The sequence below is a fragment of the Anas acuta genome, chromosome 1 (genome assembly GCF_963932015.1).
Source record: "Anas acuta chromosome 1, bAnaAcu1.1, whole genome shotgun sequence".
Lineage (NCBI taxonomy): Eukaryota > Metazoa > Chordata > Aves > Anseriformes > Anatidae > Anas > Anas acuta.
In genome coordinates this window covers 147,107,513-147,132,467 of record NC_088979.1, presented here as the reverse complement: position 1 = coordinate 147,132,467, position 24,955 = coordinate 147,107,513, and the positions used below count along the sequence as shown (strand labels likewise).

The 24,955-nt window shown below is 39.4% G+C and overlaps 1 long non-coding RNA gene across 2 annotated transcripts in view; it reads left to right on the top strand.

The window, feature by feature from the left end:
• Window positions 1-24,955, top strand: part of LOC137846286 (uncharacterized) — a 176,769-nt gene that overhangs the window by 136,067 nt on the left and 15,747 nt on the right. The window contains exon 1 of one of the 2 annotated variants that reach the window (XR_011090438.1): window positions 10,374-10,464. The exons of the other annotated variant lie outside the window; for it this stretch is intronic. This is a non-coding gene — a long non-coding RNA (uncharacterized lncRNA). Of the gene's footprint in view, window positions 1-10,373; window positions 10,465-24,955 lie in introns of those variants that run through there. 2 annotated transcript variants of the gene reach the window in all.

The window sequence follows — 24,955 nt, the reverse complement described above, 5'->3', positions numbered from 1 at the left end:
GAGGGATCAGTGAAATCACTTTATAATTCTGCAGCCCCCATGCAACCACAAACTTAAAACTCCTGGAGGTAGTGAAGGGAAAAACAAAACCAGAAAACAAACAAACAAAAACAGGGAACAGGTGCCCTAGTCTGGGCAGACAAAATCCACTTTTCATAGGCCATACTACTATATGAATTAAACAGTGTGACTCCTGCTTGATCAACAAGGTTTAGGGGAACATCTAGATGATGATTTCTCTATTCAATGCACAAATTAAATGGAACAATCAGTTCCTGGACTGAACCAAAAGAAGCTAAATCTGCAACTGCTATCATTTCACAAGAAAGTAAGAAAAAACAAAACCATTGATTCTGCCTGTGCACATTGTCTGTGTCCGAGGTTTGGGTTAGTTATGGGAAAAAAACTGCCTGCCTAGTGCTGAACACATGATAAGATGGCAAGTGCAGATTGAGATTTCAAGACCTGCTGCTAGTCAGATCCAGAAGGTGCATTCAGACTTGTGCACAGCTAACTTTTGAGCTCTGATTGACTTCTGTGGTCCAGCTGGACTATGAGATGCAGCGAGGTTGAACAACTTGCCTGAGGTTTGACAGGGACAATCACAGGATCTGAACAGGGATCAGGCTGTGCACCTGGGTTTGCTCTGTGCCTTTCACCACTGAATGGGGTTTCTGTGAAGGAAACAGAGGTGTCTCAGCTGCTTGTTCTATCTCCTATCTTCTGAACAGTGGTTGTTGCCTGTTGTTAATAGAATTGTGATGCATATTACAGTGTGCATTTCTGTGCTATACACAATGCATATGCTGGAATTGTAACTGTTTTCAACAGCAGTAGTTAATTACATACAGGCCTAATTGTAAATTGTTGCTTTTATTTTAAAACAACTTTGGTGTGCACTGGGGAATTCATTTATGGCAGAAAATAGCCAGAACCATCAGCTTTCCTGAATGCGATCACCAGTTCAGGATGTCTGCACAACATGGGGATGTTTCATCCTATAGAGGAATGCAGGTGAGATCTCTTTTTAATTAGAGAGCTAGAAAAAAAAAATCACTTCAGGGAGTGAAATGTGCTTAGAGGCCTTAGCTGAGCTTTTAGATTTTTAGATGAGTTCATTTGATGGAAGCATCAGACATATTTACCAGCCTAGGTCCTTGGGGCTGAGTGTTTGCACAGAGGTCTGGGACCAACTCCTTGAGGAGCTTTTACAGTGCGGGTATTCAGTATAAATTCATATGCATCAAGCACTCAGACAAAGAGAAATGAGGAGGAACCTACATTCTGGCTATGTACACAATGTACCTCGATTGCCTGAGAACAGAAGAAATCTGTCTGAGAGCTCTAAATTGCCAATCCTTTATGTGGGTTCAATTCATCATTTTAAGAAAAGAGAGTAGTAAGATGAGAAGAGCATGATGTTTTTTTGCAAAGTTGTTTTAGTGTTTGAGAAATTTGGTAGAATTGTACATTTTAGCCATGACTTGATGCCATCCATCATTCAGTGCCTTACGAGTCATCGGGATTCTTGTGGTGAATGCAGCTTGCTGCCAGAAAATCTCAACTTTTGTTAATGTATAGGCATTCATCATCTGCTGTTCATTAACACACATATTGCTAATGCCTGGCAATAGAGCGAACATTTTTCTGGAGTGGGGTCGAAAAACTAATTATTCACCATATGGTGGCCAGCTCAGCAACAATTGCTGAAGCCATGGAAGCAAAAGGAAGTTGGCTGGTTGATTTCTTTGGGCAGTTTGCACAGTGATGACTCTCTTGACACATGCCATTCATGTGGCCGCTGAATAACAGATGGGCTAAGGCTGGGAACTGTGGAAAAATCATGGCAGAGATCTGGTGGCAGCCTCTGTCTTTTTATCCTTCAGAATGACTTTGGGTCACGTGGGCTGTGAAAATAACAAGTAGGGGATTGTGCTCTGAGGATTTCCCTGCTTCTTTCATAAAGCCAGAGCGTAATTTTGACTGCCTTTTCGTATTTTGTTTATTAAAGGGATCAGGGTTTTAGATGAAAGAGATTACTTGGTTTGTGGTAAGGGGGCTGTGCTGTGCCCATGACACTTGGCTCATTGTTAGCAGGAAAAATGCTGGCAGTTTGATAAGGGATAAGAAAATGGAGGGGTTTTAAATTAAAATTTAAATTACTCCTTATTTGTTCTTTTCTCATTTGTAAATCTCACATAGGCAAGTTAAGATAAGAGCTGTTTTAGATTCAGAATACTCAAATCTGAAATGAGTTAGTGTTTTTTCCAGAGGAGCTTAGTAAGGGAGGGTAAGATTAATTTGAGCATGCTGCCTTTGCAACTTGTATGCTTTCTGGATTTCATATCGTTCTGATGGTGCCTGAATGGGGACGTCAGTGAAAGTTTCCAAGCAGAGATTTGCTGAGCTTTAGCATCATTCAGAATTAAATCAGGTTGGTCTGAGCTATCTGCAAATTAAATTTTAACTGATGATAGCAAATTGTGGCAGTTCAGAATTCTCTCAAGTCTCTTCTCTCAAGAGTAAGGAGAAGTTGACAAGCAGCAAAAGTGTTGCTGGATCCTCTCAGAAGCTGTGCAGCATTCCCAAGAGGGTGCTGGTCAGGCTGGGTATAGGGTGTAGAAGGAGAGGTGAAATGAAAGTATGGTTGTGTACCAAGTTGCCCCGCATGAGGAAAAGTTTGCATGTGAACCTATCATTTGTGACTTTGTCCAAAACAAAAGACAAAGCTTCTTATGCCAAGTGTGGTATTTGAGGTCTTAATTCAAGATGCACATTAAGTAAACATTTCTTACTGTCATATTTTATCTAAGCATACACAGGACACCCCCTCCTCCCCGCCCCCCAATAATCTGTAACACAACAAAATTTAAGCTGTATTTTACAATGGACTATTTTTAGGATTTCTTTTTATGAGTAAATTGGTGCGCGAAGCTTATCATTGTGGCGTTCCTGTTGGCTGTTCTCAAGTAACTCTGTTATTTCTGTATCTGAATGCCACAGAGAGAGCGTCATGATGCTGAACAGACCATTGGGGAAGCACCACGTCTTTGTGTCCTCACTTCAGCTCTCATACAAACCCTGCTTTCCCTTCTGTTTTTCAACCAGCCTGTTGATTCCAGAAGCAGTGGTGGTTGGAGGGACCCCTCTGCAGGCTGATCTTCATTGCATCAGTGCAAGTACACAGGAGGGAATGAACAACAACAAAAAATTGAAAGCAAAAAGTCTTCTTGTTCTACCCACTCCTCTGTATTTTCTCCTTTAGTGTGATGAAAATGTTTTTATCTTGGATTCTCCTGTCAGTATTTACCACAGGCCAAGGATAGATAACATTAATTTTCATTACAGCATTTTGAGTGCTGAAAGGTTATTCATCTAGTGATCCATGCCATCACCAGGCCATGCAGCATCCCTGAAAAGTGCTGGTTTGTCTGGCCATGCTGGCAGCACAGCTCTCCCCTCCCTGGCAGCCCTCCCGCAATGTGGGCTTCTGCTGCCCTTTTGAGCCATCCCTGCACTGGGTTGCACAGCACCAAGAGCTGGTTGCTAATAGTGAGTACATGGCTGCATCTGGAGCTCTGCTTCCTACCTCTATGTTTTTACAAAAGAGTTGTATCTTAAACATCCACACCTTCCACAAAAAAGTATTTGATACTTTCCCATAAGTGACCAAGGCAATGAATTTTACCAGCTCAGTCTCTTCTGAGAGAATGATGTTCACTGGCCAGTAGCAGGGCTGGCACTGACTATGTCTTCTGGAGAAAGAATAATCAAAGTATGTATTATTCGATGAACTTCCTCATCTTTTTTTTTTTTTTTTTTTTTTTTTTTCCCATGGTACTAGTCTCAGAAAGCATTATGTGGGGATATGCTGCAGTTCCCTTACCTCTGTTGTGTATGATCTGTGTCTCCAGGCTCTTGTGTCCTCCTTGGTCCGTGATGGCTCCTTTGCTCAGCCAGTGTGTGCCCCCGCTTCCCTTGGTAGTTTCCCTATCCACACTAAAGGGGGGGGGATGCGTCTGTTTTTAGCAAGAAGTGAGTCCAGCATTTCTGGGTCTCAGTGCACCAGTGCTAGTGTGTTAAAGGGCTGGATTTTCATAGCACTGCTTCTCTTTAGCTTTTGGAGGCTTCTTCGTACCCCAGGCACCTAACTACTCTGTATGTATGTTCCATCTACTCATCCAAGCTTGCAGAACTCTCTGCTCACCTGGCTGGAAAAAAGTCCCTCAGATTTTGCATAGAGATTTGCCAGGTATTCTTGTGGTTGAAGTTTTTAAATTCGAATGCCTGCCAAATCTGATAGCTAATAGTCTCTTTTCCCATGGGAAAAATCCAGAAGAGGTTAAATATTTATTAGGAAAATTCAGCAAAATTCCTAAGACCTCATTTGAGGTGTAAAGGGATTTTGCGGATTTGAAGAGTGACAAAGATGATGTGAAAGTATGTTCTTAAACACACAAACCCACATTATATCGATATATTCACACCACATATACACATAAATATGAATTATATATACGTGTATACTTCTACGCCATTTTCCATCCATAAGTATATATGTATATAACCATATATTTAATAGCAAAAACGTTTATTTTAAAAGTAAAAGGTGCATATGAACAATATTGGGTCACAGAGAACAAAGCCAAAACCTTAAAGTAAGAGTGGTCCTTTTTCAGATTGCAAAGCCACATTCTGTCCTGAGATGATGATGGAAAAACATTGCAATCCAGTTTCTTCATAAAGTGCTTCTAATCCAAATTATGTTTTTTTTTTTTTTTTTTTTTTTTTTTTTTTTTTGTGATTTCACCACACACAATAATCTTCTCTTTGACTGTTGTTAGACACTTGTCAGTATATTATTAGTATGTCTTCTTATTTTTAAGTGTAACTAGGGAACTGGAATCTGTATTCTTCCCCTGCTTATGAAACACATTAAACATGGAAGGTAATCTTCTAGACTTAAAAAAAATAAATAAATTGGTATGAAGTAAGTAAAAGCACAGCTATCTGCATTGGGATGAATATCCTAGTCTATATTCCAATTACAGAAGACATTAATTCTCCATGTTAATAGCTAATGAGAGTTCAAATGACCCTATTTTAATTTTTTAAAAATCATTTGGAATATCACACATTGTGGGAAACATCATAGGACTGAATACATTGAGTGTTTCAGTTGAGGTACTTCAGAAGATTGAAATTTGACAGAAATGTTTTTCAAATCAGAATTTGCTGTTATTTGCTCAGGTTTCTTCAAAAATGGAGACGAGGTGTACAACAACTCCTTGTGCAAAAACTAATCCATTGCCATGCTTTGGTAGTTCTGATGCTCACTGAGCAGTTTTATTTTTATTTGATTCACACTAACCTTATCAAAGTGTTCAGGCTTTAAAAACAGATGTTAGATGAGCATATATATATATATGTTTATATATACGTATATATATATATTAATTAACGGAGATGCTTTGTAGGAAAAAGTTGTTTAATTTCGTATATTAAGCTAAGTATCAGCCCTTCAAACACTGAAGTACAGGATTTGACACTAGCTTTTGTTTAACTCCCCCTTATATGACCAGCGGGAGAAGAACTTTGAAGCCCTAGATATAATGAAAAGCTTTGTTTTGTGTCAAGACCCAATATCTGCCATGACCTTCATCTAAGGATTTGGTGAATGCTTGCCTGGGAAAAAGCTCAATAAATTGCCATAAATTATGGGTGCAGAGCAATACAGCCATTTCTGGCTAGGTTTTAGAGCCCGGAGTTTGGTACTTTATCCACTCTTCCTAAATCATAGAACAGCTCTGTGCCGAGCTGAGGGACTCATCCATTTGGATAGGACATGCTGTTTATTCTGTTGCTAGGTTAAAATGCCTCTTACTTTAAGAACAGATGAATCACTTTGCTCTCATCCTTGCTTAATACACATCTTATGTAGATTATACGAACCGAATTGGTTTAAATGAGAGATTAAGCAAGGGATATGTAGTGATTATATGTGCCTCTAAGCGTTAGGTTGTATATTTAAAACTTTGCTGTATATTTTTGTAAGTTCATTCACATACTGAATATTAAAAACATTCCCAATCAGAATATAGGGATTTTCCCAAGAATAACATCTTAAATGCTCCTTTAACTAGTTTTGTTTCCACTTTGTCAGCCTTATTTGCTGAATCATCACAAAAGTTTATTGGATGTTTTTACAACTTTTGGCTTTGCTACCCATCTCCAGCATGCTGAAGCGGGCCCGTAACTCAGTGTAGTTCAGGAAATACTTCGCTGTGATTCTCATGTCACACATTAGCAAGTTTCAGGACTGTGAACAATGAAAAGGGGGAAAAAAAAGAGAAAGAGAGACTGGATATTTTTTTCTATACTTCCCTGTGTTTTATTTACACAATACATTTCCATCCTCCAGCAGCTGAGTTCAAGCAGATGGTTTAATTGGAAAACTAAGCAAGGAGCCTGCAACCCCATTTTTTTGTGAATCTTAGCCTAGACTCTAGTGTCCATTTCCTAGGAAGCAATTTAACCTAAATTTGATCTTAATTAGATTAGGAGAAGACTAAACCTCCCTGTTGTTAGTTATAGTTTCAGCAGAAAAGTGAAGTTTGTCACAAAAGTAACACTAACCACTGAACCTGATGGTCAAAGTAGACCTCACAGTGTCTGGAAGGCCCTGATGAAGCAAAGATCAGCTATGGTAATGCTGGTCCTGACTGATTTGTCTCACTGGCTTGTAAAGGCCTCCAGAAGTGAGGGCTCCACAACCCCCCAGGCAATGTATCCCGTTGCACAAACCCTTCTTGCTGTGTTCAGTGGGTTTGCCACTGCACTTGAAAGCTGTTTAACTTTGAGCCCTAGAAGACTTTTGGGTTCCAGGCAGTGGTGTCTGGCAGTCAGAGTTTTAAGCAAGTTGCTTCAGATGATCTGCTAATGGCTTGGCACAAAGGGATGTTTTTTTGACACAAATAAGATTAATCCCATTACCATGCTGTCAATACTCCTGTGGCCTCATAAACCTGTGCTTGTTCTACTGCCACAAAATGCTTTGCTTGTTATTTGATCTGGCCACTGTTACACATATTTCATTCGATGTCTGTGTCAGACCTAGCTTTTTGTATCGTCTGTCAAGTGTAACTAAGGAAGATCGATAGTAAGCAGGTCTTGTGGTTTTCTTATATTTGCCAGAGTGTGTGTAATGTTATTCCACTTACGATAATGTTCTCGGCCTTTTACGAAGACTGTACGATGAATTCACTATGGATATGAGACCAAGTTTCACTGTATGTTTTCTTGGCAGTATGCTTCAATCTGTCTTGGAGTTGGCAAAAAACACAAGCAAAGTGCCTGGTGAGCAGGTTGCTTTATGATAAGAGTAAGGGATGTCAGAAAAGAGGCCAGACGCTCGTACGTATTGCATGAGTGTAGGTCTATACGTGTCTGCACAGTTAAACAGAGTCAATGCTTGTGGTAGGTTGGTTTTGTTTAGTGAGTAGGTAAACTTGCCAAACACATGAGGTGGTGGACACTGAGACTGACAACATGACAGTGACAGAGATGACGAAAGTGAGGGCAATGACAAAAATGGGGATCTAGTAACACGTGATATTTCTTAGTGGCTGAAGAGATCGTGGCATCTGTATAGTGCAGCAGGATTGGAATACAGGTATTTGTGGTCTGTAGATTTTACATATAAAAATGTTCAGTTTGGGTCTATCATAGTTTAGTCAAGAAATATATTTTCTTTTTCCCATGTACCTTTGGTCTAGTGCACGTTTATAACACTCTGTTCTGTAATTTTATGTGTGTAAATACACAAACATACAGACATTATTAAACTCCTGCTCAGAGCTTACCGATGCAGCTGTGTGATGTGATTGTACCTGCAAGACACTGGTCACTTAGTGCAGATGACAGTTTTCCTTAACCCCAAAACTGTTTCTGGAACCTACTGTTTACTATGGATATCCTCAGGAATCCTATTGCCTGAACTTATCTTTTTCTAGAGACTTGTTTTTGGAGGGAGAAAATATTTTTTCCTTCCCAATAATGAAAACTTTAGTAATTTTTTTTTTAAGTTCATCTGTTTGGGGGGGGTGGAGAGTGGGGAGGGGAATTGATCTCTGAAAAAAATCATAAAGTGAAGTAATTTGTGTTGACAGCTGGGATGTGTTGATGCAGTGGCTCTTTTCTGCTGCTATCTAATTTTTGTCCTGAGAACGTTACACAAACTCAGGCACTCGCTAATTCAGCAAATAAGGTCCCACTGCCAAAGCAAATTCTAACTGTGAACATGTAATCGGTTCTGTGGCTCAAATAGGAAAGTGCCTTGTGCCTACATTTAATTTCTGTGCACTTTTTTTTCTGCCAGGCTGCTCCCTCTGTCTTTGAACAAGTGCAGTTTTGCAGTCAATACAGGAGCTGACCCTGTCACTCTAATAATATTTTTCCTCTATCAGCACATGAAAACATTTGTTGCGTGGGATGTTTGGGTTTGCGTTTGGGTTCTCATTAACACGACCTGAGTGGAAGCCAAATCCTCACTCATGGCTGCGTGGGTGTGCTTTGACTGGCAGGCGGGTGTCAGCCCAAGACGTGGGTGGGAGGTGCGGGTGGCAGTGAGGGACCTGCTCCCCGGCAGCTCGTCCCCACCCCGTGTCTCCTGGGTGTGATGAAGCACCCCAAGAGCAGGGAGCTGCCAGGGGCTGCCTGCAGGAGCCTGAGCAGGCTTCAGGTTCGCTGGGTCTCCAGGAGAAGCAGTGTGTGCCCTGCTGATGTATTCCAGTGGGGGTTTCAAGCAGGGCTCTTTCATCAACCTCTCCCCAGTGTTAAACAAAAAGCAGTTTACACTGAAAAAATGTAAGAAATATTAGTGACCCCTGCTCTCTGCAGCACTGAAATGTTTTTTTGATGTGCCTTTCCTCCTGGCTACCATCATTGAAAAAGAAAGCCATCTTTTGTTTTCTCGGGGGCCTCTCTTTTATTATCTATGGTGGTATTTGCTTGATTATTCTGTATTTGTATAAAAGTAGAGGCCCCACACAACATCAGGGCCCTTCAGAGCTCAACACCGCGCAATCGCACAGATGACATCGCTTTTCTCTGCCGAAGAGCTTGGGATGATCTGTCACCAGAGGTGAAGAAAGATGCCAGTGACCAAACCAGCCTCTTGCTCCCAGAAGACACACAAGGGGATAAGAAGAGCCACAGTTAGGAACAACGTGTCTGATGTGTGCTGGCTGCACCCAGTGTGTGCTGCAGCCTGCTACCACAAACAGCTTGTATGGCCGGGAGCAAACCAGAGCATCTGTTAACCTTACCTCCTGTATTGGTTTAAATTTACACTTTTGGAGATCCCTGATTTTGCCCCAGATTTATCTGTGCAATACAGGCATCACCAGTAGAATTTTAAAGATTGACTGATTTTAATTTCTTTTTAAATGGTGAAGAAGTTTGGATCAAGTAGACATGTATCACTCTTTAGTGCGGAGCAGCAAAACTGATTTTCACTGAAAACTCAGACAAGAGCCCTTTCAGACACTTAGCTGAAACACGCTGGATGAGCTAGATTTAAGGTCTAAATGCAGTTGATGTACATTACCTGTACTTGGAGCCAGCCCTATGCCTGTGAGAGCACTTAACACATGTGGTGTGGCAGGTAAAGGAACACAGCTGCAACTTTTTATGTCCAGCACTGAGGGCACAGTGGGACTAAGGCAGACTGACTACAGAGCAGTTGTACCCAGCCAAGCTTGCTCAGAAGTGTTCTGCCAGACCATCAGAGAGCTTGTGTTTTAGGAGTGAACCTTGAAAGTCAGCAGCTGAGTCCCACAGCTATGCTCAGCAGAGCTAGTCGGTGTATTTCTTGAAAAGGTCTCAGGAAATGATTTCCTATTTTGTTCCGCTGTGACTTTTGCTGTCCTGTTTTGCCTTCTTGAGGAACATGGTGACATCCTTATCTTCACATTGCAAGTATGGAGGAGAATCATCTTTCAGACTAATCTTGTTCTGGCATGCTGTATAAATTTCACTAGAAAATTCATTAATACTTGCTGAGAAAAGAAGTTAATCTAGCTGAAAATCTCGGAACATGAGTTTTAGGAACATATGTAGGCTTACAGTTGAGTTTTGTTCTGCTTTTACTAAACCACAGACTACAAGTTCTGATTATTTTGTCTTTGAAGGTCTGAACTGAAGGTATTTAACATTTTTTTAGTTCTTATTCTTTCTGAGTAGGCTGTGCAAGATATTGTAGGTAGGCCAGAGCTACATAAGCCTTAAACTATTTGATCTCTGAACATAAGGATTAATTCATCTTGGCTTCATGATTTTGAGTCCGCTGTTTGACTGACGTTTTCCTTGTCTGCCTTTTTTTTATGTGCCAGGGAATCCACAGCAGATAAAGCAGCCACGAATCTGCAAGGAAAAATACCCAACACCACCCCTTCCTCTGAGCAGGTAGAGATGATCTCTTCCATTAGAGCATGGAGAGATGACTGCAAGAAGCCTGGATCAAAAGTGTGAGTGCTCTGCTGCTTGGGTAGATGCAAAAGTGTGAGTGCTCTGCTGCTTGGGTAGCTGAGGCAGGGGAAATTTAGGCTTGACATCAGGACGGGGTTCTTCACAGAGAGGGTGGTTGCACACTGGAACAGGCTCCCCAGGGAAGTGGTCACTGCACCGAGCCTGTCTGAATTTAAGAAGAGATTGGACTGTGCACTTAGTCACATGGTCTGAACTTTTGGGTAGACCTGTGCGGTGTCAAGAGTTGGACTTGATGATCCTTAAGGGTCCCTTCCAACTCAGGATATTCTATGATTCTATGATTCTATGATTCAAGCTAGGCTGAATCTTCTCTGTGGTGAGGAAAGGAGATGTTTCTCTCCAGCCCTCAGCCTCTCAGCTGGGCTATGAGCAGAACAGCAGAGATCTTTGTGGGGCATGAGGCTGGTGGAAACCTGTCCACGTCACTCCTGGTGTCTCCTGAAGAACCCCTCCTGGGCTGTGTTAGTGTAAAACAGTAAAAATGCTCTGGATGCAGTGTCCTCCTTTCCCTTCATTGGTGACTTGTTACATAAATGGTCTTCCCAATTAAAAAGAAACAGATTTTACACAGATGTGTTGTATTCAGATTCTAATTTTAAGTATGTATCTGTACAATTCTGCTAACAGCTGACTGAAGCAAAGTTACAAATAAATAATACTATCTTTCTGCCTTCTCACTGTTTAGTGGGGCAGAAGATGATTGGGAAGCCTTTATTTGTTCAGTGAACAAAGGAGTCAAACTATTTAATTTAACTAAATGAATGAGCACTGATAATGGAGTCTTCCTGTCATTTATTAATTTTACTAAAGAGACTTCTAAAAGGTTTGTAACGGTTTTGTCCCTTCCATGCCATCTAAGGGCCAGACTGTGAATGTCATTTCCTGAGAAACAGTTGCTAATATAAGGAATAAAACTGCCATTTAATTGGAGTAACATCACTGGAATTACTTACATGGCTACTGAAGGATCAGTCCAAGATTTTAATCCCCTGTGCTATATCCTTTTAATTCTGATTTTCAAATGCGTTTTACAATTGAAAAGTGCATTATCGAGCCTCAAAACCAGAATGTTGTTGTTGACTGCCTGTTCCTAGTTTAGTCGATGCAAGAGCTATTGTGGGAGCTCTACCTTATAGGAAGAACTGCTGTTCAGCCTAATTATTACAGATTATTAGATTAATTTTTTAATTGAGTAGCCTAATTAAAGTAGCCCCCCTACTAGCAGTTAGGAAGAATATATCTATTATCTCGCGTTCACTTTCTCCTTGCAAAGTCACTGCTAAGGAGGAGGAGGACAGCTCGAATAGTTGCTATGCTTGCATCAGTTGCCAACTTTCAAGCGTATTCTGACAATAACAGGTTTTGACAGAATTTTAAAGCATTTTGCCCCCCTGGTTTTCGGCGATGATAAATGTGCCATACAGATGACCTTTACACAAGGCCGCATGTTAATATTCAGAACCGTGCTTTTGTTTGTCTTGAACAATGGCTGTCATTAAGAAAGCTTGGTTTGCCAATATGCCCCCCTGGTCCAGCGCCGGACCCTTCCTGATTGGGCACCGGGAAGCATCATGTGCCTTTGACTGAAATGACATGGAAGATGTATGGTCCAAGTGCCGTCCTCGGCACCACTGCTGTGATGGGAAGAAAACCACTCTGACCCAAATAGACCTGCGCTCAAACAATGTCGCACCAAACGAAGACAACATATTGGGAAGAAAAATGCTTGTAAACTGTGTGTGCTGGAAGATGTATTGGTCAGATGGCCATAGGGCAATCTTTGAACTATTGAAATCTTTAGAAATATTGTTTAGTTCTTGAACAATACTTACAAACCTAATTAATCAAGCATAGATGGTTATTTTCACTCTTTACATACTGCATCATTTTGGAACAAGAATAGGGCTGTCACATTTATTTTGCTAACCAATTCCCAGGTGCTTGCTGGCAAAAGAAGAGTTTGAACATACATTTCCACAGCAATCCTGAAATAAGAGCCTTAGCAGAGCTCCTCGCCTGCTCCTAACCCTTAACGTGCTTCAAAAGTTCCTCTTTATTACCATTTCTCTTTTTGTGCATTTCTTTGGCTATGACACAGCATTTTCTTTCTGGTTTAATTCTCTTTATATTTAGTTACTGCTAGGAATAAATTTGACATCTTATCCAGAACAGTATTTTAAACATGCCATGGACTTAATGTATGATGGAGCAAGCTAACAGCACAGTTTTAGTGTCAAATCAATCATAGATATACCTCACAACAGATCGACAGATAAAAAGTTTAGCATAAGACTTATTTTTTATTTTTTTTTGTTGTTGTTCTACTGCTTCTACTACCATCTTCTCTGGAGAAACTCTTGGGAATGACTCATGCCACAAATTCTGCTTGAATTAGACGTAAGCTGAGGACTTAGATCTCTTTCCAAAACTCAGATTTTTTGAATCTGCAGTCCTACTGATTTCCAAATTCTGGTATCTCTACATTTAGATTACTCTTATTGTAATAAATGCTTACTGGCTTCAAAATTTTTTACATACAGATTGTGGCCAAAGCCTCTGGACATTGAAAGCAGTTATTGGAAGCAAGTAACTTGACATTTTGAATTAATCTTGAAAGCTATTATCATATTAGTAAGTTTTGAAACTAATTTTTACAGCCAGTAAGCAATTTATTAAAATGTTTGAGGTGGATATTAAAGTTTTTAACAATTCTGTACAGCAAGAACCATTAAATATCAAGTTTCTTTTTTATAATTAAAATCACTGAAATGATATTTATTAGTTAAAATACCAATTATTACTTTTCACATTTATTATAATAATCATACTAATATGTTCAAGAGATTTCCTAAAGTAAACTACCATTCAGAAAAAAGTATATTTTAAATTACTTCTGATCCTGGGCTTTATGTTAAATGAACAGTCAGGGTTAAAATCACATGTTTGAACTGCCCTCAGTGGCAACACTTTCCAACTTGGCTGACTGCTGTAAGAATGGAGATCCTTAAGCACATTTCATTGTATTTAAATGCAATGCAGTGAGATATGCCCAGAAAATATGGATCCATTGAATGTACGTAGAAACATTTTTGCAGTTCCATGTATAAATGCTAATTAGCTTTTTTTTTTTTTTTTTTTTTTTTTTTTAAGTACTGCGTATAGCCTACCACCCTGGTAACCTCATTTATGCATGTTTGATATAATAATCAGTCCATATAAAAGCATTTCCCTACCAACCAGGCTTGAGGTGGTATAGGAAAATGTTCAGACATTGTTTGTCAAAGCCTGCTGCACAGGGAACAGGAGTGCCCAGTGCCAGAAATCTTCCTATTTGCAGAAATTTATGGAAATAAACCATGTAAAAAACAGTGTTGCACAGGCTAGAACAGTGAATTTGTCTGCAAACTAAAAATCAATCTGAGTCATGTGAATCTTCAGAGTTTGTGCACACAGTGTGATTACAAAGTAAGGGTAGCTGTGCAGATCTCCAGACTCATTTTAAAGATGCTAAGCTGCTAGGTCCAAGCAGCATTTCTGTCTCCAGCACTCAAAAATCATTTGGCATTCAAAAAATCAAGATTCTGGGGGTTATTCTTCAAGGACAGGAAAAGCAGTAATACTGCATAACAGGGAAGAGAGGTGGTGAGTTAATGATGTGGTTGGCTTCAGAACTAAGCCAGTGACGTGAGACATTCACCTTTCAAAAGTAGTTATGGACCCACCAGGCTTCACGTTACTTTAACTTGATGACTGCTGCTCTGGTGCATCACATTTTACTTTTCCTCCATCTGCTTCAGTCCATTTTAGAGGAAAGGACAGACAAGTTGTGCCATTGCAATTCTGAACATGGCCTTCCCAGGTCACCCCCACCCAGGGAGGCTACCCCATCAGGCTGAGGGGAAGAAAGGACCTCCTTGAACCCTGTAGGCCAACACAAGTGGAGATGAAGATGCTGTGTTAGGTGTGCTAGCAAAGCTTCGGGATGCTGCTCTTTGTTGGTGAGAGGAGGGTGCTCACAGGGATGGCTGTGGGGCCATCAGCCATCGGGCAGAACTCAGCTGTGAGCAAAAACTGATGGGCCAGGTAGGTGTTACAGTTGGATTCATTTGCTCTGTTTTGCTTTCGATCTCATCCTCAGCAGCACAAAACCAAAATTTTGTTGTATCAGTTCCTATTCTGCAGTTTATTTCAGAAACCAGTTACACCCTTCACATTTAAATGCCGAATAAAACAAAACCCTATCTTTACAGTGTGCTTTCCATAGTTTGGGGCTCTCTCTCCCATTTGTCCTAGAGCAATTTAAATACTGCTTACAGTGAAAATGGAAATTTCTATGATAAGGAACTTATGCTGAGGTAAATGCAGAAGAGGAATTGTTTTACCCTGAACAGTCCACCTGTGAGATGCTGCTCTGGCTGAGCAGTGCCTGTTCCCAGTAACAACACTGGGGTCATTGGTGACTTTGGGCAGTGCAAGTAAAACAGTGTTTTGGTTTCTGTCTCAGTATACCTCAATGAGGATGGCGGTGGCTTTCTGGCCCTGCTTTGGTAGGAAGATAATCATGTAGGTGGCCCATGTATATACACAGTGACTGCACTGTATAGGTCTTTCTGACTCTTTTTGTGTGATCATCTATCCGTCAGCTCAGCTGCTGAGCCAAATCCTCACTTTTGGACTTTTGACATAAATCGTCTCAGTTTTTCCGCGTCTGCTGAGGCTAATGCAGACGGGGAAGGGGCAGGAGCAGCAGGCAGCCCTGCCAACCCGTGCCGCATGAAGGCTGTGCCTGGGTGGCAAGGGGCGGCTGCAGTGCTGGCAGCCCCAGCATCCCCTGTTACCATGGCACTGCCGACATTCTCCGGGCTTCTTCATATTCCGCGAAAAAATGCTTGGGGCAAACACCTTCTTTCGCAGAAATTTGGCATGACCGTCTCCTTCGCCACTGGCCTGTTCTTCCACCCATCTCCCCACAAAGAGGTTAATAAATGTTTACTTTTTTTCCTGTTTCCATATGGTTTGTTCACAGGCTTTTGCTTGTGTGTGTATGAATGCTCACTTGCATTGACTGCTGTGAGGGAATTGTTCTACTAATGCTGGCCATCTTCAAATCAATGCCTGCACATAACAACAGAAAGTGCCTCAGATGTAGTGGTTTCCACAGGACTATTGTTAGGCCTTTGTTAAGCATTTTTGAACCTAATAAATAATGTCAAAAGTCTCTATCCTAGCCAAAAATGTTCCTTTTGAAACAGTTCTAATAGTATTTTTGTTCTGTGATGTTTCCCAGTGTTGTGAAGAATTTGTGCCTCACAATAGGAATCTGGTATATCGCGTGCCACTTTGCCATTTTTTTTAATTTATTTTGAGATGGGAACCCTTCTTTTCTGGGCAGGCATTACCATTTCTTTACATAAATGTGACTTTTTCTTGAATAGCCATATCTCTTGGAATTTCGGTATTGTAAATGCTACTAAAATTTGCAAACTACAGAAGGATTGAATAATAATGATGGAATGAAGGGAGGGAAAACAAAATGCTCAACTTAATTATATGCTATTTCAGTGAACCTCCTTTGTGTTTTGTTGCATAACTCATAATTAAATTAAGTCTAAAGCAGGGTTTTAACAATTGCTTTATGCACTGAAAAACAACGATAACGATGGTCAAAGATGATCACAGTAGTCCCCTCTGGCCGTAATATCTATTCATCTAGACCTTAATGACTATTTATTCTGAAAGAAGTTCCAATTGGTGACTCACTATGATTCATTATATTTTGTATAGTACCTATTAACAATAAACTTGAGCTGTCCTTAATCTGTAGTTTAATTTGTGGATAATATTCCCATTTCTGCAGTGCAATAGTGTGTAGCAAATCAAACTAGTATGAAGCATACTTGAAAGACATATTTTTTTTCTGCGCAGTTTACTTTGCTTATTTTAATTGGACTCTTGGGAAAAATGTCAAAAATCACATTTCTGTGCATTCATATTCTCTGTGGCACCAAAGCTGTTGGATGCTAGCTGTATCAAACTACTGTTCATTCTGTAGGGCTTTTTGGTAGTTATCTCTTTTCAGTTTAGTGCAAAAAGTGACATTTTAGCTTGTTTTCTGGCTACAGGAAAAAATAAATATTAGGGGATATACAGTAGGAAGTTCTTACTTGTGGTGTTAGGTGGGAGGGCCTAAAACGAGTTTCAGCTCAATACAGTTGTAACAGAGAATTAAGCTCCATTTGGAGCACAGGCCTTGATAAATCGAGCTTCTAATATTTCTGACAAAAGTAGTGGACATACTGATTTTAGCAGAAATTGTAGTAATGATTTTTATTTTATTTTTTTTTTAGCTGCCATCTTCCAATTGTAATCTCAGACAAGATCTCCAGATATCTCTGGAGAAGGCTTTGGCCAGGAATAATAGTTTTCTATCAGAATTTAAATAGCAATAATATCAAAGTGCCTGCTAGAAAGTAAAAAGAAAACACCAAAACTTGTATGAAGATTTAAAAAGAAGTATTAGGAACTTACTTTTGCTATTGAAATTGCACAGAAGAATACTGGATAAAACAGATCTATTGGACAGGAAATGTGCAATAATAGTTTTTAATATAATTGCATTTTTCTTTTTATGTTACAGCATGAAGAGAAAACAATGTTGAACATTTTCTTAACATTTAAAAACTCAGTGTAATATCAAATAGGAGAAATCACAAAGAAAGTCTAACTTGAGTGCATCTATATGCAGTCATTAATGTCCAAGGTATATTAAATGTCTGCCTGCTTCTTGCTTGCTCAGTTGGTAACAGCTATTGTTATCTTCATTCACATTTAGGTAGTGTAAGAGGTAGCCAAAAAGGTCAGTGGGAATGATTTTTTTCCTTAGAAAATCCCAGTCTTTTTCTTCACAGGAAGGGATTTTTTTTGGACAATATTTCATCTGATTTTTTAGAACAGCTAGAGAAAAAAAAAAAAAAAAGGAGGCTGATATGGTCTGTCCTGAAACTGTCTCTAGTAAAAGATGTGTGGTTTTCTGAGAAATTAGTCTCAGGACCTGAGGACCGATTCAAAAAGACCTTCATAGTGTAGATTATGTGCTTCATCTCTAGTACTTTAATACACAGGGCAGTTGTCTGTATGAGATACATAGCATAGTTTGATTTAGATGGTCCAAAGAAATAAAATGATCTCTTGAGCATCGTAGATAATTAGCACACACAGCAGTTTTTTTTTTTTCTTTCTTTTTTTTTTTCCCCTGTCACAAGTCATAGAATCATGCAATTTTTTATGTTGGAAGGGACCCTTAAAGATCATCTAGCCCACGGGCAGGGCCATCTTTCACTAGATCTGATTGCTCGAAGCCCCATCCAACCTGGCCTTGAACTCTTCCAGTGATGCAACATCCACAACTTCTCTGTGTAACCTGTTAACAATGTTGTGCCACCTTTGGTCAGTAATTAAAAGCATGAAGGAAGGTTACATTGTGGACTGGAAGAGAGAGAGGACACACAGAAGGCAGGGAAGAAATCTGTTTGTTGCTGTTGGGCTTTGGCAACAAGTAGAAAGGAGCAAGGGATCTGAGCTACCTGATTACTTTTCAGCTTGACGAATGTGGCAGCATCAGGTGTGCTGAGCAGTAGCCGTGAGCATTGCTGAGCTAGTGGCAGTGCTTTGGGTGCCAGAAGTCCAGCTGCGACCACAGCTTAGTCTCCACGTGAGTGCAGTTTGAAACTGTACTAATTTAATTTGAACTGTGACTCACTGCCTTTCAGCTGCAGACATGATATATATATTTCCAAGGGCAAGATCATATATTTCACAGTAGTTTTCCTTTATATGAAATAGGCTTCCTGTGGGGAATCTTCACTGGTTCTGGTGAGGTATTTTTTCTTTTAGATTATGTTTCTTTCATGGATAAAACCTGGAAAAAAATGCAACTGTTGCTGATGGTAAGGTCATGAAAACCTTAATATTAAATTGAATGAGAGACAATCTGAATACATGGCTTTTTGGAGATGGGAGTTCTTGGTGACCAATATCAGCTGTTTCTTTTTGTATGCCTATTTCTGCAATTTTCTTGGAGACTGCAGAATTTCTTAGAAGAAATCAAGAAGTCACTCAGTTCTTGCCTCAGCTTGCCTCTCTTCTCTCCTTGTCACTGTACAGTGAATACTTTTGAATGTTGCAGTAATGTGACTGTCACCTGTCATTCATAGCTGCTGTCTTTCCTGCTTGTACCACCTTACTTTTGACCTCTTCAACTTCTCTGATTTTGAGAACATTTGCCTTTTTCTGATAGCTATTAACCTTGCTTGCCAACAGAGCCCTGAGGAGGCACAGGCAATGCTGATGGTGCTCCTGCAGTGTAGCTTGCCCGTCCTTGGAAAGTGTCCAGAGCTGTCCTCCAACAGTGGGACAGGACTGCACAAGCCTCCTCCAGGGGTTAGTTTACTGTACTCATCAACCCTTGTCTGTGTGCTTTTCACACCCCTCATCTGGTAAAACTTTGCGTTTGCACCTGACCTTGCTACCTTTTGGGCCTAGGTTACGAGGGGTATTATTTGGGACTAGAATAAGGAGAATATATGTGCTTCCTTGTTCTCTTAAGCAAATAGAAAGAAATTTCTTGTGAGGATGGTGTGACAATTTCTTTAGCAAATCCAAATATTTGGTAGATGATTGAGTGAAATAATTGTGTTTCCCCAAAATGATTTCTTTTACCCACCTGGAGCCTCCTCCTGGCCATCACCAGGCTTTTCTGAGAAGGACTCCAGGTCAAATAGCAAATATTAACTGGCTCCTGGAAGCCTCATGTCTGAGCAGGTTTTTCCTCCTGCTCCTTGAAACACTGTCATCTGTGTAGCTTTTCCATGCTTAATAAACACCTCAAAGCACCTTTATAGTAGGGCCAAGAGGAGTGAGAATTTGTGACCCTACAGATCTAAGTTGCTTGGAGCCTGATTTCCTGTAAGCAATCTTTCAGATGATAAAATGTCTATGTGAAAAGTTACAAGAGCTTTGTATTGTCTCACAGCACAGTTTAAGTATTAAAGAAGTGTTTTCCTAATCACCACCAGTGTTTCATGGAAACATGCAAAATGTTGGAAATGTGAAAATCAAGGCACAGTCTTTTTGCTGTTAGAAGTTCCACAGATCCTGGAATATGATTTTAGGTAATCATTTTGGTTGGTGACACTTGAAAGAGGACAAAGATATATTTGTTCTCCTAATGATAGATAGTAAGTGGTTTGTTGTGTTGGTCAGGTGTACACTCCTGAGATCAGAGGACATGAGCTTTTTTAGAGAGGAAACTCCCTGATACTTGCTGGCTAAATGATTCGTTACAAATATATTGTCAGGTGAACTTAGCACATTTGCTCTTTAATCATTAATTAAAATGAACTGATTTTTTGAAGCTGTTTATTACCTGAAACAGACTTCAGTTTGTTTCAGAAAGCTTCCAACTGTATTTTCTATGAACTATGACTTGTGATGTGTAGTTAGTCTTCGTTCATGGAGCATAATTGCTTTTCTAAGACACATGAGATTGCCTCCTTCCCTTGGTTTGAGGACCAGGTTTTCCTAAACAGGACAGTAATGAATGAAATTAGAGATTGTTCTTGGGTACAGGTTCGCACATGAATATCATAGAATGGAGGATTCTGCAAAGTCACTGTCTGTCTTAAAAATTGTACAAATATATATGAAAAGCATACCATTGTTACAAAGATTTTTATTTTTATTTTCAAAGAAAGGACAAATTCACTGCTTGTGCAACATTCCCTTTCACAGAGACACACCAACAGAAAATTTGACTCAGCATTTTTCCATTATCCACAAAGTGATATCAAACACTGGGAAATTTAAATCTTAATTTTACTTTAAAAGAAGGAAAACAGACAAAATCTAACCACATGAGAAGTCTGTATACTTGATGATGTATTTTCAGTTTATTCCGTTTATGGTGCTGTTAGTGATGTCTGTACACATTTATCATCACAAAATCTTTTTTCATGCATGTCACTTAGCAGAGATAATGTTAAAGCTGAAGTTTTTCTGCCAGGTGTCAATGCTAGGATAATTAAAAACAAAAAACAAAAAACAAAGCAGATGTTATTTATCAATTTATGTCAATAGAAATAGATGCAAGGAGGACATTTTCTTTTTCTTACAGAGGAAAAAAATGCACATGATCATGAGAATAAAGAGAAAAAAAGGAAAAGTGTTTGTATCTGTAGTTTACAGCTGGGATGTGGCGAGGAGGAAGACATGGTGCCTTATACAGGATGTGAATTTAAATTCATTTTTAGGTCCTGGAAAGAAGAATTTGCACATGTGCACTGTAGCTGTGTTGAGTTTGGCATCTCAAATTTCCTAAGACGCCACCGGCCCTAAGCCTGCACAGGTTTCATGTATCCTGAGGAGATGACTGTATTTGTAGCATCCCTGTTCCATGATATCAAAGGCTGAATGCATCTCATCTCCTCTTTTGCCTCTGGCTGCAGCAGCCTGCTCTCATACTTGGCATCAGAGCCCAACAAGTGGACAATAGGTCCCTTATTCTCCGAACACCCTGGCTGTTGAGACTCATGAACCACAGAGGGGAAGAAGTCACCCAAAGGAAATGCAGAGGGTGAGGAACATGGTGTTGTGGGGGATGGAGGAAGAATATCAGAGGGGATGGAAGAGGAAAACCAGAATAATGACATAGCTTGAGTTGCCAAACAGTGCTGGGGGGGAAGTTTTGTACTTTGACCTCTTCCAAGGCATTTCTTGTGAAGCTGGGTTAGTCACATATGTTTGAATTACACAGGAGGACAATAATTTTGTAATGATCATTTTCACCCGTTTTGAATGGTCTACATTGAGAATGATTTTGCAAAAGGTTTAAAAATCACAACTGCTGTTGAAAATAGTTAATTCTGAAAGAGGCACTGATAGAGTACTACTGTGACTCCCATTGCTCATTAGCACTAGATAATCACTCACATAAGGTCATAAAAATACGAGAAAATTATTTCTGAATTCAGATGTTAAGGATGTGCAGTAGCAAGGATTGGGGTTTTCAACTCAACATATTCATAGAAACATTTAGTGCCAGATGAACACTGAGACATCAGTGTTTTTAGGAATTTAATTTTTGTTGTTGTTGTAATGCAGTATATGAGTGTGAAGTAAAGAAACTGAGCAGATGAAATTGGATTTTATAATTATTATTTTTTTTATCTTTAAAAACTGACCAGGGCTTGCTAAAGGACAAGTTTTCAGTGCTGTCTCTGGGATGAAATAATTTGTCAAGAAGAAGGCTAAGTAGTATCTTATACCTGGAAAAATGACCTTGGAGACTCTGAAAACATTGAGTTTTGATTAATACTCTAGGAATAACTTGCTTTGATTTAAAGAAAGCACAAAAAAATAATAAAAAAAAAAAGAAGAAGAAACTTGGTAGAAGTTTTGAGTAATTTAAGTTACTTTTTGTAATGGGAGGGAAGATAATGGGAAATGGTTTGCTACATTTGTTATTTCTTACTCTTGTACAAGTAGGCTACTATTAGACATCTTGATTTTGAATTTAAATGTGAATTTGAACTTGTTGAGTAAATAATTCAATTTTTCATGGTCTTCCTGCGTTTTAGAGCCGATGCCATTTTATGTTGACTAAAAGAGAATAATACCACAGGCCACATTCTCAGCAGCTGAGCATTGGCTCATTGACTCGGGAGGTACAGAAGTTACACCACATTAGAGGCCAGTTCTGCATCTTATCAGACAGGAAGATGTAACAAAGTTCAGCTCCAGATGCAAGGGTTTTCCAAAATGTAAGCATCCATTCAGTCGTGTGACACTGTTTCTTATTGTTGTCTTGCTGGGACATTGGAAGAGCAAGAAGGGAGAAGCTGGCTAATAAACAACATATGCAAGACCATCACTGACCTAAATCAGAAGTACAAAATGTGGAAACAGAGCTGACTTCTTGTTCCCAATGATGTTATTGGAACCTTTGTCACTAACTTCAGCAGAGTGGAAATGTCAGGCTATTTCCCCTCTGAAGTAGCTCATAATGGAATGCTTTACTGCAAATGCAGATGCAAATGAATACACTGAAATTCATGACTAGTTACGCTGAACTGAGACTCTTTCAGGCTTGGTGCATGTATTCCTATGCATTGCTCCATTGAAGTATCAGAAACAAGCCAAAAATTTGATGAATAGACAAATTACAGTAATAACAACACTAGCAACTTGTTTTATATAAACAAATGGGTTTAGAAAAATCTTTTATTTCATAGGAGATTTACTTTTGGAATTAAATCCCTGCAAATTAGATCTGAAAGCTTTTATAAATGGTAACTGGCTTTCACATAGGCATAAAGAGAACATGCACAAAAAGAGGTTTCAGTAGGTGAGATAATTTGCATGCAAGGAAAGGTATTTTTTCAATTTTGTGTCTTTTTCCTTTAAAACATTTGGTAATGACTTAATTTGGTAAAATCCATTTCAGTACCTAAGATGCACCCATTCTCTCTAGCTGTGAAACATGCAGTGATTTCCAGGAAATATTGTGACAGTTGGAACAAGACAGATGGAAAAGTCATAGGAAAATTATGACTATTTCTATCAAGTTTTTTTTTTTTCTTTTTTTTTTTTTTTTCTTTCCCCTTTGTTTGTCATCTTATATCTCCCTTGTCTTTTCTGCGCTTTGGATGCATGTTGCTAAGTAGTGTCATATTTAGACTAAAATTCCATTTAGCTACTTGTACCGCTTTTTTTTTTTTTTGAAATCTCCATTTCTTTATGAGATTACATCAGTATTGTGTGTTGTCCTCCCCCACAACCCCATAATTCCACAGTTTAAAGATGTGCTCTTTTAGATTTTTTGTGTGTGACTTTAACAATGTTCTGTTCACATTTCCTTGGATAGACCCAACAATTGCTTGTTGACCCATTTTAACCCCTTTTGAGCATCATCTTCAAAGTGTAACTGTCCTTGACAATGAAAGAGACCTTCCTATTGTCTGGTCCTTCCAGGCAATCTTTAGCATTGAGTTAAATGGCTTTCAGATGGAGGAGTTGGCTGGAAGGAAGGAGACAAAGTGGCCTGTTGTTTCTGAGTGACTTTGCCAGAGTTTCCCTTTTTTCTTTTAGAATGGTGCATTTCTATAGAAGATGACAGACGTTTTGACAGGTGCAATATGCTTTGAACTGTTGTGTCAGATAATTCTTTTGTCTTGGTTTTTCCCAGCAGAGTAGTACGTCTCCTTAGGATGCTGATATGCATATTGTTTGCTTTTCATTTAGTGTGGTGAAGCCTTCCATCCTCCTTTTCTCTCTCCCTCTCTCACTTTTTTAATGGCTCTTTGCATATATGTAGCTAACCCAGATGGGAAGGCGGAGTGACCATGACTTAAACCTCTCTCTCCAACCTTTTGATCGTGATAAGTGACAGTTATAACTCAGGAAATGATAGGGGTAATAGAGAAAGAGCTGGCAAAGACATACAAAAGCATGACCTCAAATGTTATAATCTCATCTCTGTCTGCAATGAACTATGTTTGTATAAAAAATACAATTTTGAGACTGTTACTTCAGAACAGGAAGGATTTAGCTTTGCTAACTTACAGATTGGCCTAGGTGAAAACAGTCTTCAGTCCCATCACAATCAAAGCTGGGTTTAGAGGTAAAGAAGTCCAAGCTAAAGTTTTAAAAATTAAAAAATATTTTATTTTATACTCCCAAAGTCACTATGGACAGTATTTGTCAGTCAAGTAACTTAATTTTTTTGGAGCGTGTAGACTATGTTCTACAATTGTGGTCAATGTTTTTGCAGTGTCAGTAATAAGGGTTTTTAGGGCTGCTATGAATAACTGTATTATAAATAGGGCCACTGTTAAACTGGTCATGTGGAGAAGATATTGGGATTTGTGCATGATAGTATCTTCCTAATTGTCTCTCTGCCTGTTTGGGGCTTAAATGGACTTTCCTACTATTACTTTTGATGTTTTCTTTTTACTTTTAGAGTTAACATCTCTTCTTTTGGTTGCCTGGGTATGACTCTCATTCATTGTGTCATGAATGACATCCGTGTTACTGAAAGACAACCTGACCCTGAAAAATTGAAAACAAGATCTCTTTTTTGCAGTTGCTTCACATGGCATAAGCTCAATGGGGAAGAGAGATTTAAAGGCTGCCAATCAAATGGAGGAATGGACGACATAATTTACTGTAACAGGGAGAGGTGGCTTGGAAAGATTTGTTTTATGAATCTTTCCAGAACATCTGAGAATTTGATTTAATAGCTCATGATGTAAGTGCTTAAAATATTTAGACCAAGATTTTTAAAAACTTGGGACTCACATTTAAATATCTTTAAATGATAGTTGGATGACCTGGTAGCCTGATTTCTAAAAAA